This window comes from Lineus longissimus, chromosome 14 (genome assembly GCF_910592395.1).
Source record: "Lineus longissimus chromosome 14, tnLinLong1.2, whole genome shotgun sequence".
NCBI lineage: Eukaryota > Metazoa > Nemertea > Pilidiophora > Heteronemertea > Lineidae > Lineus > Lineus longissimus.
Genome location: NC_088321.1, coordinates 9,488,929 through 9,502,901, shown reverse-complemented (window position 1 = coordinate 9,502,901; position 13,973 = coordinate 9,488,929).

The following is a 13,973-nucleotide window of genomic DNA, read 5'->3' as shown; positions in this document are numbered from 1 at the left end:
AAAGGGGCAATAGGGATTACACTACATCTCCCTTTCTAAATTGTCTATGTTATTTCTGAACTCAGAACTGAACGTTCGTGCACTTTGATGTGGCTTAAAACACATTGAAAAGAAAAGTCTGACTTATCTTAGACATCTCAACATGATACATGAAAGTCCATACTTTTAGTTTAAACCAGAAATACTAAAGGGCATGGACACTATCCAGATTAGGTGACATAGGTTTTACCAAGTAATTTTTGAACTACTTGGATGAGGTTTATAAAGATAAAAATGGATGTGGATGGTAGAATATAGCTAATAGTAGAAGTAAAACTGGATACTGTCACTGTAGTTTACAACAATGTCCATCGGTCCCTATTGTTGGGCTGTTTGTTGTGTTGCTCCACCGACGCGCGTTTCTGCCCCTCTAGGCTTCATCAGGGTCGCTGGGGTTGACTTGCATCTGTCTTGTTCGAAGTTCACAGTTTGAATGACATCATGTCTCAGGGGTGGTTTCTCAATGACGTTGTGACGTTATAGACTTTGTTGCAACTCTGTTGTTGAAACATTCTGTTGTAGTCAAGCAGGTGGGCTGTCCAAATGGCACAATATGTTGAGAAGTACAGGATCAAACGATGATACACACGGACCAGACAATAAAATCAGAATAGTAGAAGTAAAACTGGATACCGTCACTGTAGTTTACAACAATGTCCATCGGTCCCTATTGTTGGGCTGTTGTGTTGCTCCACCGACGCGCGTTTCTGCCCCTCTAGGCTTCATCAGGGTGGCTGGGGTTGACTTGCATCTGTCTTGTTCGAAGTTCACAGTTTGAATGACATCATGACTCAGGGGTGGTTTCTCAATGACGTTGTGACGTTATAGACTTTGTTGCGACTCTGTTGTTGAAACATTCTGTTGTAGTCAAGCAGGTGGGCTGTCCAAATGGCACAATATGTTGAGAAGTACAGGATCAACCGATGATACACACAGACCAGACAATAAAATCAGAATAGTAGAAGTAAAACTGGATACCGTCACTGTAGTTTACAACAATGTCCATCGGTCCCTATTGTTGGGCTGTTGTGTTGCTCCACCGACGCGCGTTTCTTCCCCTCTAGGCTTCATCAGGGTGGCTGGGGTTGACTTGCATCTGTCTTGTTCGAAGTTCATAGTTTGAATGACATCATGACTCAGAATATAGCTAATAGAACATTATAGGACATTTAAAAAATACATGTTTTCTAATTAGGATGCTTTTATTGGAGAAACGGTAGCAGAAATATAACATGTTGAAATCGTACCAAATAATGCAAATTGACTTTTAAAAAATAGCTAGGCCTATAGAATACCACCAGTAAAGTTGATCTACATAAAAACATCGTCGAAAATCACCCCTTTTCACGTCAAAATAATGAAAATGGTAAGAAAATTCATGTAAGAGGGAGGGAGAACACATTACAGAAGATCCTACCATGCCTTTTAAGTGGATTGATCAATTTGAAATGGATTATTGAGGTGATGTAAGTGTTGAGTAATTCTGTCAGACAACATAACAAATGGTTAGCAACTGATTTATAACAACCTTTTGGTTTCAGGTTATCTTGCAAGTGTATTGAACTCTTCAAGTACATGTTTGTAGCGAAATGTTGTTGTGACTTTTAACTTAGAAAACTTGTCATTTTTTTGAGAAACAAGACCTGCCACTTGAACATCATTGAACCCAATGGTTTTATTACATAATACTAATAGACTTATGCTTCAGGTTTGTCTCAGAATAGACAACACAAGAACAAAAAATTAAAAAGATAAGTTATCTTTTTTCTGATAACGAAAAAAGACCAGCATCTACTACAAAGTAGGCCTAAAAAGATTGTCTTGCTTTTGCCTCTTTTCCATTTACTTTTTCACCATTGTCTAGTACTTGTTATTTATTCTGTTGTCAATATTACCATTGTCTTTTTTACCTGGCATTTTCCCCAAGTATAGCCATAAAAGATTAGAGAGTTTAGAGAACAAAAACTATAAAATCATTATAATTAGAAAGCGCAAGGAAGTCCGACTTTGTATTTTTAAGGTCATCATTAGCGATACTAAGACTCATATTCTTTCATTCAGGCATCAGTTTCAAATGCGACAGAAAATGAAATTGCAATGGAACCAGCTCCGGTATGGGATGAAGCAACCGCTAGTTCGTCCGACATTCAACCAGCTCTGGTTTGGTTGGATAGAACCGCTGCAACAGATAATGCAATAGATACATCTTGTTCTTTGGATAGTCCACCAGCTCCGATACAGGAGGCCACAATCGTTGCAACCGATATTGCAATGGATACTGATAGTTCTTCTGACAGTCCACCTGCTCCGATACAGGGCACAACCGCTGCAACGAATACAGCCACTTCGGATATTCAACAGCCTCCTGCCAATGAGTAACACTATGTTTATGCCACCACAGATAAGGATTATGATAGGAGATATCCGCGTCATAACTGGCCTACAAACCTCACCCGGTCATGTAACAGTTTTATTCAGCCATGGAAAATGTCCGAACTACAAATCACGAATTCCACTGGATTATCTGTTAGGAATTTCTGGGAACTAGTTTGGCTCCAAAGAGAGACAGTAGTTCAACAAGGGGGATTAGATATTTCTGCCCGTGTACTGTTGTACAGATATAAGATGAGAAGTAATCCGGACTTCATTGACTTGTCAGCTATTTTCCAAATAGCCAAAACAATGGATGCGGTCTACAGAAGCATGAAAGAAGGAGTGTCACCTTTTCACAAAGAGCTGCTATCCTATTTCAAAGATCCTACTGGTCAGGACAGGGAGGCTGTCGGACTGTCAATGGACTCCAAAAAATTCATGACACAAAATTCAATGGACTATGAGGCCCAAAAGGACGCGTACTATCCGAAAAAAGGAGGACATTGCTTTACAGCAACTGTGCTGGTAGACACAACAGGATACGTAGCTGCAACTCCTACTTTTTTGTCTTGGCTGTGGATAAGGGATATATCTTTGTTCCCTGCAATGCTAGTCAACAAAATATCGAAAATGTGAAAAATTGGTGCCAGCAAAATGGCTATTTGGCCTTCTTCTGATGATGATGAAATTGTGCAGGTTCAGAATGACAAGTTTGTGATGGTCAATTCTAACGGGTGCTCCTTATTGACGAAAAACAGTAGGGCTATTGTTGGAAAACTACGTGCCAGGGTGGAACAATTTCATGGTGCAATCAACCAAGATAAAATTCTTCGTGATGTGCCCTACCAGTACATGCAGCCATTGGGTGATGAGTTTTGCCAAAGATATGGTATACCTCTAGATTGCAAAAACAATCCCAGGATTACACTGATCTGGCTCACTGGTATAACAATCTACAATCAGTACCACCCCAAGTTCAAACTTAAGTTTGCTGACATGCCGACCCAAGTCAGATTTGCAAGCATTGTCAAACATAGACTGAACATGACAAACTTTTTGTGCGATCCCGATATCACTTTCACTGTGAACTTGAACAACTTTCCACGCTCGAACAGTACTAGTACGGTCTGGCAACATGTCCCAGTCGCAAGGGTTGGCTATCTACGGAGATTGCTGGACATTCCAGTCATTGATGTCGGGTTGATGAAGGAAATGTGCCTTGGGCCATATTTAGTAAAAAGAGCCTTTTCATACCTCTGTCACTTGCGCAATGTGGAAGTTGGCGATGAGAATCAGATGAATCTCATCACAACCATTGAGGAGTACTGGGATGCTATTGGTGAGGTACCAGATACAACGAGGATGTATTACACAACAATAGCAAATGAACCGGAAGGATGGGATCCAGTCAAGTATTTTCAATGGCCCAGCGCAGGTCTGAGTGTCATCACGATGAAAATGCCATCTGCCAACAGGAGCAACCGAAATCAGATGAACTTCAAAAAGCCTATGTTGGTATTTGCTGTAAACGGAGTGGACTACTTGAGATTTACACCACCTCTGAATAAGTTATGCGGTTGGAAGTGTGGCACACATGACTCAAAAGATTTGGGCAGCCGAATGCTTGGGGCAGATGCTCATGTTCTTGCCCTTCTCTTGCCACTTTGTTGCGTAAGGGATCATCATCATCCAGTCATCAGAAGAAGCCATTTATGTGACCCAAAACTGCCCATACGACTGCAGCCACGATTGGGCTCTCAACTACCCCCTCCAATTCCTATCACGTCACCGGATGGGCTGAGTCGTCCTACAAGTACAACTACTGCAAGTAGGCCTACAATCCCTCTGACGGCTACAACTACACCTGATGAGCAAGGACCACCAGTGAGCAGTCAGAACTCTTCACCCCCTAGTGCTACAACGACGTCCCCAGATGAGCAGAGCAGTCACACGACTATACCTTATGGTCAGAACTCTCAACTCCCTAGTGCTACAACGACGTCCCCAGATTAGTAGAGCAGTCACACGACTATACCTGATGGTCAGAACTCTCAACTCCCTAGTGCTACAACGACATGCCCAGATGAGCAGAGCAGTACTAGTCGTACAACACCACTTACCAGAACTGAACCACCACCAACCAGAACCAGAACTGATGAGCAAGGAGCACGCACAGAAAGACAGAGACCATAAACTGTTTGCCAGACTTCCTCTCAGCAGTATCCATACAGGGGACTGGACAATGACGCCAATGCTTGCTACTGCATTTCTGTCTTGCAGTGTTTAAAGCAAATCAGTTTTGATACGCACATTCTTCCTTCAGAAGATGCAGTCACAACAGTGTTCTTGAGGATGTGCCGCAACATGCCTGGACGACCATTTTCAGTCATGCCTTTGATAAATGCTGTGAACAGTACTATTCAGGGAGCGGGGTACGCAATGCCTCTTTTCCATGATGCAAGCGAATTCCTGTCAACCCTTGTTGCTAAACTCGACACGCCTCCAGGATACGTGACAACATGGCCAGTGGAGATGGTCTGCCCTCAGGGACACTGCAATCAGGAGATTGTTGGATTAAGTGGAAATACGCTATGTCTGAATATACCTCATTCTGGGGCAGTCTCCCTTCTAGCTTTATACGAGAAATACTTCCAGGATTTGGAGCCTGTGGCTCTCCGATGCAAGAGTAAAGCTAGGAATAGAATTTGTGGACTACAGGGGAGCGGGTTTCAAATGTGTTGTCAAGGATAAGTCACCATCATCGAGCTGAACAGGCGTCTAACTTTGGCTACAACGGAAGAGACAACAACCAAGCTCCTTCCATCCGAAAAAGATATCTTTCCTGGCCAATCCATCCTTGCAGTAATCTGTCATATAGGCCCCAATTGTGATATTGGCCACTGGATTTGCTACCTAAAAGACAGTAACCAGTGGTGGAAACTTGATGACAGTCGCCGGCCAGTGCTGGCTTCCCCATGGGACAGTCAAGGGGACGAGTTGACAATCAACATTGTGTTATTTCGATGAAAACTTGGAATTGAATGGAATGGAATGTAATGGAATTGAATGGAATGGAATGGAATTGGGATAAGTGCCTTCAATGGAGTATTTAGTTTGATTGTTAAAATTGGATGTGTCAAAGTGAATGAAAAGTTTAGATGGAGTTTTACTCGCGTGCCAAAGCGTTTTTGAAATAATTAACCCTTTCACCCTCTAATCCTGAAACAAAACTATCTCATTTCTGAGTGTAGATCTTCATCAAGGGGTCAAGAAACTTAAACTGTTTTACATGTACTGACTGTTAGGTTTACATGAATGTAAGCGTACACCGTCATTGTTCGGCTGAGGAAGATCACTTAAAAGAAAAAATAACCTAATTGTACAGTAGCCCATTGGCATTTTTAACAAAGCATTCACAATGTACATGTACATGTAAATGTACCACGAATTAAACTGTCAAATCACACAATTCTCCTTACAAAGTTCTCGTACTTTCTGGAATTTCCTGTCATGGTGCAATGGGACAATCAAAAGTTCCTTAGTCCTCCACGTGGGCACCGTTTCTTTGAACGCAGATTTGTGCCCTTCGCAACATGTGCCCAACAGCACGCCTTATCACCGCTCCGTCTTCCCTTAAGATCTCAACTTTGGCTGTGATCCTTCTCTCAAGATCATCCAGGTTGACAGGGGGTTTGACATAAACCTTTGATTTAAGGTGGCCCCACAGGAAGTAGTCGAGTGGTGTAAGGTCGGGAGACTGCGGAGGCCATTCCACTGGTCTGTTCAACGCAACAACTCTGTCTCCGAACAGTTCTGTCAGCCGCTCGGTAACAACCCTCCGTCTGTGGGGTGGAGCGCCATCCTGCGCCCACCAAGCGCGCCGGAATTCGATGGCATCCCTTCCTTGTGGCCTATTTTATGTCGTTCATACTCTACCCAGGTCAGACTTTTGCATATGTACTCATATCGGATCTACCCGAGGAATTATTTAACTAATTACATTAGAAAAATAACCAGCCAGTTCACAAGGCTACGTCCAGGCGGCGCCCCTGTACAGCCCATCAACCGTGCAAGCCGCCATATTGCCAGTACTTTTTCCTCGGCGCCTTGTACCACAAGCTCCGAGTTTCTGTTGCTGTTTGCGTCGAATTTGCGACAGTATCGAGAAGGATCCTCCCCCGGACGTCCGTTTGGAGCTGCCGATCTCAGGAAGCAGGTGAGACCATTTCTTTACCCATCTTTCCCTGATTTCGCCACTTTAGAACGCTTTTTCTTCGCCGTTCTCCCAAAAATTTTCTCGCTCCAGGCTCCGGTCACGTGACCAAATAAATATAAGTTTTTCTTATCGTTCACTTCTTTTGTGTGGCCTCTCAAGATGCTGGCTCTGCCGCTCTTGTTAGCGTCTTTCTTGTCATTATTGGGCTTTCCAGCCCTCTTATTGGGCCTGTTACCCTTCTGGGTATTCAGGTGCCCGGGTGCCGGTGTATCGGGGATTATTAGTCCCCGTCCCGGTTCGTCCCCGGCTCGCCAGTCCGCCAGTATAGGCCAGAATACTATAGAGTATCGCCGTCGGGGACCGACCCGGTCTCACTCATCCCCCTGAGGGATGATGTGCAGCTCGCCGGGTTGGTCGTTCCGAAAGTCCTCACGTCTGCTCCTATGAGGGATGCTAAGAACGATGAGGCCCTGGCTAAGGAGACGCAGTCGGTGTTATCGTACGCCGACTTGACGCTCTGTGCCCTTTCCAGGTCGTTGGCTGCGGACGCCACGGATGAGCAACGCATCCTGGCTATGTCCTTACAGCAGTCACTGCAACATGCCAGTGACTTAGCTGCCAAACAAGCAGCCAACGCGGTGCTGAAGCGCCGGGACCTCCTCATCGAGGGGCTGAGTGTGGTCCGCGCCCAGTTTCTGCGCGGGGCCTTGCTGACGCCCCTTTGGGCGGTCCCTTCTTATTCCACGATTCGCTGCCTGATACCTTAGGGGCTCAGCGCGAGTCAGATAAGAGTCGTGAGGGGGACCCTCCTCCCCCCAGACAGGCCCCCCGCCCGCGTTCCTCTTCATGGTCCGCGGGCCGGGGACGTCAGCCGGAGTTTAGACGCCCCCGGGGTGCATCGGCCACTCGTGGGCCCTCGGCCTCGCAGGGCTCCTCCGGGTCTTTTCGTCCCCGAGGGCAGACAGAAGCTGCGGCTCCAGCCCGCCCCTCCAATAAGCGCCACCGCCCCTCAGGTCAGGGCGGAGGTGGCGGGCAGCCCAAGCGCCCCTTCCAGCCACAACAGCGGAAGGGTCGCGGGGGCAGGCGTCGGTGACTTGTCACCTTCTCCTCGGGCGCCAATAGGCGACACTCCCTCGGACTCTGTCGTTGGGGGCAGACTGCGCCATTTCGCAGCCTTTTGGGTCGGATGGTGTCAAAAAGGCTCCCCAGTCCCGGACATGCTCCGGCACGGGGTTCGCCTCGATTTTGCCCATCCTCCCCCAACGACATCGACTCCCCACCCGGTAATACCCCCCGTGGACCCGGCCAGGGCCGAAGCCCTTCGGTCCGAGGTCAACTCCCTCCTCCAGAAGGAGGCTGTCACGGTGGTGGAAGACCACTCCTCCCCGGGCTTTTACAGCCACATCTTCTTGGTTCCGAAGAAGTCGGGAAAATGGAGATTGGTCATAGACCTGTCCAGCCTGAACCGGTTCCTCAGGGTACCCAGTTTCAGGATGGAAACAACAAGGTCAGTGGCAACAGCGGTGCAGCCCGACGATTGGGCCGTCTCCATGGACTTACAGGATGCGTATTTTCACATCCCTGTCCATCCAGACTTTCAACATTTCCTTCGCTTTTACTTCGAAGGCAAAATTTATCAGTTTCAGGCCTTGCCTTTCGGCCTGGCTTCCGCCCCGCTTATTTTCACAACCGTCGTCAGGGTGTTCGCCGCCCCGTTTCACGCTTTGGGCTTCAAGCTCCATTGCTACTTAGACGACTGGCTGCTACGTTGCCAATCCCGTCCCCGTCTTCTCAAGCAGACTCGGTTCTTGCTCAAGACGGCGACCCAGGCCGGGTGGATAACAAACTTAGAAAAATCCGAGCTAGACCAGTCTCAGGATTTTGTCTTCGTGGGAGTACGTTTCCGTACCAGAGAGGGCCTCATGTCCCCACCTCAGGACCGGGTCACCAAGATCCGGTCTCTGATTCGTGCTTTCCGTCGCCGAGACAGCGCCACAGCCAGACAGTTCCTGTCCCTGCTGGGCCTGCTCAATTCGGCGGCGGACCAGGTTCCTCTCGGTCGCCTGTATATGCGCCCCTCCAGCTCCTCCTACTCTCGAGTTGGCGCCCCTTCTCGGACCCACTCGATCGAGCAGTAGCACTCCCTTCCATGCTACTGGAGGACGTTTGGAGGTTCTGGGGGACGGGGACGGAGCTCCTCCGCGGGGTGCAGCTCCGTCCGTTACCCCCCCAGATGTCCCTCTTCACGGACGCCTCCCTCTTCGGATGGGGTGCTCACCTGAACGAGGGCGACCTGACCACCAAGGGCACGTGGTCAGGGGAGGAGTCTCGCCTTTCGATCAATATTCTCGAAATGCAGGCTGTCATCCTAGCCGTGAAGGCCTTTTCGTCCCGGTTACGGGGTCACAGGGTATCTCTGTTCTCCGACAACTCGACTGTCGTCGCCTATATTCGGAGACAAGGGGGAACGAGGTCCGACACACTGTGTCGTCTGACATGGGACCTCCTACAATTTTGTCGTCGGCTGGACATCCAGCTCTTCCCCCGTCACATCCCCGGCAAGAGGAACTTCCTGGCGGATGCTCTCTCCAGAGCCGATCGCTTAGTCCAGACCGAGTGGACCCTCCATCAGGAGATTGTGTCCCGGCTGGCCGGGATGTGGGATGCGCCGATTGTGGACCTTTTCGCCACTCGCCTCAACAAGAGATTCACCCTGTATTACTCTCCTCTCCCGGACGACGAGGCCTTGGGAGTAGACAGCCTGTCGGCCTCCTGGGACGGCCTCAATGCTTATGCATTCCCGCCAACCCCTCTGTTGCTGCCGGTTCTGAACAAAGTGGCCTCATCGCGCGTCAGGCTTTGCCTGATCGCCCCTTGTTGGCCGAACCAAGCTTGGTTCCCGGTGTTGCTGGAGCTCCTGATGGACCACCCCCGCAGATTGCCGGAGTGGGACCGCCTGCTATATCACCCGATAGGCCGGGTCTACCATCAGGACCCTTCTTTCTACAGGCTTCACGCCTGGAGACTATCGGGCATTTCCTCCGAGAGAGAGGCTTTTCGGAGGACGTTATCCGAAAAGTCGCTCAGCCTCAAAGACAGTCTACCCTTACATCATACGACAGTAAGTAGCTCGTCTTTCGAGACTGGTGCGGGGAGCACGGAGTTTCTCCGATCGCTCCCACTCTTCCCAACTTCCTCGATTTCCTAAACTTTTTGTTTACGGTTCGGAGGTTTTCGGTCCAGGGGGTTAAGGGCTATCGCTCTGCCATTGCCGTCACCCTTAGGCTGACAGGCTCCTGGCAACCGGCTTGGGATGACGCCTTGTCATCGTTGCTTCGCAACATGTCTCTGGAGCGTCCCCGCTCCTTACATTGCGTCCCCAAGTGGGATCTCTCGGTGGTGTTACGGGCTCTTATGAGATTTCCATTCGAGCCCTTGCACCTAGCAGATAGGAAGCATCTTACCTTTAAGACCGTCTTCTTGGTGGCCTTAGCTACGGCCCAGAGACGGTCCGAGCTCCATGCCCTAGCTTTTGACAAGCTAGCCTTCAATGAGAGGGGCGCGGTCCTAGAATTTGTCCCAGGCTTTATTGCGAAGAACCAGGCGCCTTCCACCTCCAGGCGCCCGGTTCTTATTCCATCCCTTTCCAGGGTGGTCTCTCGAGACCTCCCGGATAGAACTCTCTGCCCCGTCCGGGCCTTGAGGTTCTATGTCGATAAGACCAAAGACCCTGCCGTCCGTCTCGGCAGAAAGCGTCTTTTTCTGTCTTATCGCGAGGGATTCACACGGGAGATTGCGCCCGCCACGGTCGCCAGATGGTTGGTGGCCACCATCCGGCAGGCCTACTCCATGACTCTTCAGTCTCCGGAGCTTCGCCGCCTGGGTTCCGTGACGGCCCACGAGATTCGTGCCATCTCGACTTCATGGGCCGAATATAGGGGAGTCGCCTTGAACGAGGTCTTGGAGGCGGCGACGTGGAGTTCTCACTCCACTTTCTCCCAACATTATATGCGCGATTGTTCCGTGATGACTGACGGTATGCTGTCTCTCGGTCCAATCGTCGCTGCTCAGCACGTAGTCTAGGTTCTCCCTGCCTAGCCTACCCGCCGTACTCCTCACTCCGGATTCTCCGTCCTTCCCTCTAAAGATGAGGGGGGAGGTGCGGACATTCATGCCGGGACGTGGTTCCCCTGTGCATGTGCCCCGTCCGGATGTCTTAGGTTGAGCCGCCTAGACTTTGTGGGTTGTCCCCGCACGCAGAGGGTGGTTACCCTCTTAAGTCCACACATTCTTTTGGCGAGGTGTTTGCTGAGCAAGTACCATGCGATGTGCTACCTTACTCTAGGGGGTAGTTGATAACCTTAAGGCCCTTTCCATTATTCTTTTATATGGTGGCCTGACCGTTGAGCCATGAGCATCCCCATTTCTCTTTGGTCTGGTTATCCCGGTCTCACCCGTTGGGTTCTGCTATGCGGCTTGGAGACAGTTCACGTCGCTACATGGTAAGTCACGTTTACCCACCTTCCTTAGGTTGTTGGTATTCGATGCAAAAGTCTGACCTGGTTAGAGTATGAACGACATAAAATTCCCATTTCCTGTGGAAATGTGATTTTATTAGTTCATACCTACCCAGGCCAGACTGCCCACCCGTCCGTCCCCACAGCAACGGGACTTACTTGAGTTGCTTGAGTAAAAAGTACTGGCAATATGGCGGCTTGCACGGTTGATGGGCTGTACAGGGGCGCCGCCTGGACGTAGCCTTGTGAACTGGCTGGATATTTTTCTAATGTAATTAGTTAAATAATTCCTCGGGTAGATCCGATATGAGTACATATGCAAAAGTCTGACCTGGGTAGGTATGAACTAATAAAATCACATTTCCACAGGAAATGGGAAAACCTGTGCATTCTGTTGATAGCGGGAACCACACGTTCATTGATCATTTGGAGGTAGTCCTCGCCATTCAGGTTTTGGCGAAAGAAGAAAGGTCCGACGATGGCTCCGTTGCCGACTAAGCCAATCCAGACCGTTACCTTGTGCCGAGCGTCATTGCGCTCGTATGCAAAATCAAGTGGCTGCTCTCCCCTCGGGCGATATTCCCTTACGTTATGGCTGTTCACAAAAGCATTCATGGCGAAGCCAGACTCATCTCCGATGATAAAGTCATTGAGGAAACGTTGACGCTGTCCAAGCAACCACTGGCAGAATGGTAGGCGACGTGCCAAATCGCCGGGAAGAAGTTGATGCCTCTTAATCATTTGGTACGGGTGGAATCGCAGGTCAAGGCGCGTGATACGATTGAGTGTGGTTGACGACATGCCAAGACCGTTCCTTCTGCAGCTGATGGTCTCCTCTCTCTCTTGTCCGACATGGTGTTCGTCGAGGAGGGTCCTCACTGCTTCAATGTTGGCTGGAGTACGTGCCGTCCTTCGTCGGCCCAACCTCCCTTTGTTGAGATTGTGGCTGGTTCCAGAAGTACGGTACTTATTGACGTTGTTGAAGACAGTGGCACGACTTGGAACTCTCACATTTGGAAATTGACGTTGGAACCGCTCAAGAACAGTAGGGACACTTTTGGTTTGGAGATATTCAGTAACCAGAAAAGACCTCTGATGAGGGGTGTACTGTGGGCTGACCATTTTGCATCCATACCACAGGACACAAGCCAAACAGTGAGGACAAAATGCACAGATGCTCACAGATTTATGGCCAGGAATTACGTTAGGCCTATTATCTAACCAACATAAGGTAGCTATTTGAAGAAAATATGAAATTGACAAGATAGGACTTATGGTTATTATGGTCACGACCACTTCATGCGATTGCGTTAACCCCTTGATGAAGATCTACACTCGGAAATGAAATAGTTTTGTTTCAGGATTAGAGGGTGAAAGGGTTAATTATTTCAAAAACGCTTTGGCATGCGAGTAAAACTCCATCTAAATTTTTCATTCACTTTGACACATCCAATTTTAACCCTCACATTCCCGTGCGCAAAGGACTTTAATTTTTCAAAATTCAAATTGTCCATGCTCATTGGAACGTAAAGTGTTAACGATGACACTGGTATAATACGATGCAGAATCACACCCTCTACAAAGGGGTGTAGCCAGTTTTTCAAAACTTCTCCCTATGTTCATTTTATGATGATTTTTTCGACAGTCTAATTTTTTTCTGATACACCCTGTATAGCATCTAAGGCTTTAAGATGCCTTCGCAGTTTATAAATCTAAGTGATCTAGTTGATCTCCTATTGTCGCTATCGGTCACCCGTAGCTGATTACAGGTAGGCATCAGTCACTTGAGGCTGATTTATACCGTTGGGCATGATTGTCTCTAAGACTTCTACGGTTTCTGCGTAGATCTTACATTATTGTTATCAGTGTTAAAATTATCACCCGAAATCTTATTTATAATAACATCCATTAACCCTCTCCATTTGAACCATTCGGTTGCTTTTAGTCCCAGTGATTCAAAAGGTATCACTGTTTTGTCTGGTCTTAGTAAATCAGAAATATGATTTATCCCTACTTCCTTCGAATGTTTATAAAAGGTCATTCTTTGATTAATTTTGATTAATTCATCATATAACATCTTATATTGTAGCATGTGATGTATGTTTTACCAGACTATTATGTGGAAGTATTGTCCTTTGCTGGATTGGGTACGGTTTACTTGAATAAGACAGATGTAAACAATGCAAGTTTGATAAAAGAAGCAATTATACTGTAACACGTTGACATGAAGGTGGCAGCACCATACTGTAGTGACTCTTAAAGGGGCAATAGGGATTACACTACATCTCCCCTTCTAAATTGACTATGTTATTTCTGAACTTATAACTGAACGTTCGTGCACTTTGATGTGACTTGAACATTGAAAAGAAAAGTCTGACTTATCTTTGACATCTGAACATGATACATGAAAGTCAATACTTTTAGTTTAAACCAGAATACTAAATTTAGGACATAACCTGGACATGCGTCATAGAGGTTACATAACGCTGCGCAACCTGAAATTTGGTTGATGGAAATATAGCGTCTAAGGCTGACGTTACATAGGCCTCATTCGTTCACTTCCCACATGTCACGTTCCAGCTTTACTTAACGTTCCTCGGTGAATGCACGGCCTTGTGGCATGCATTCAGTGAGGAACGAACGCATTAAGGGGAATGTGACATGTTGGAAGTGAACGAATGAGGCCTATGTAACGTCAGCCTAAGGCTTTAAGATGCCTTCGCAGTTTATAAATCCAAGTGATCTACTGGTTTCACCAGTCCGGTTGATCTCCTAATGTCGCTATCGGTCACCTGTAGCTGATTACAGGTAGGCTTCAGTCATTTGAG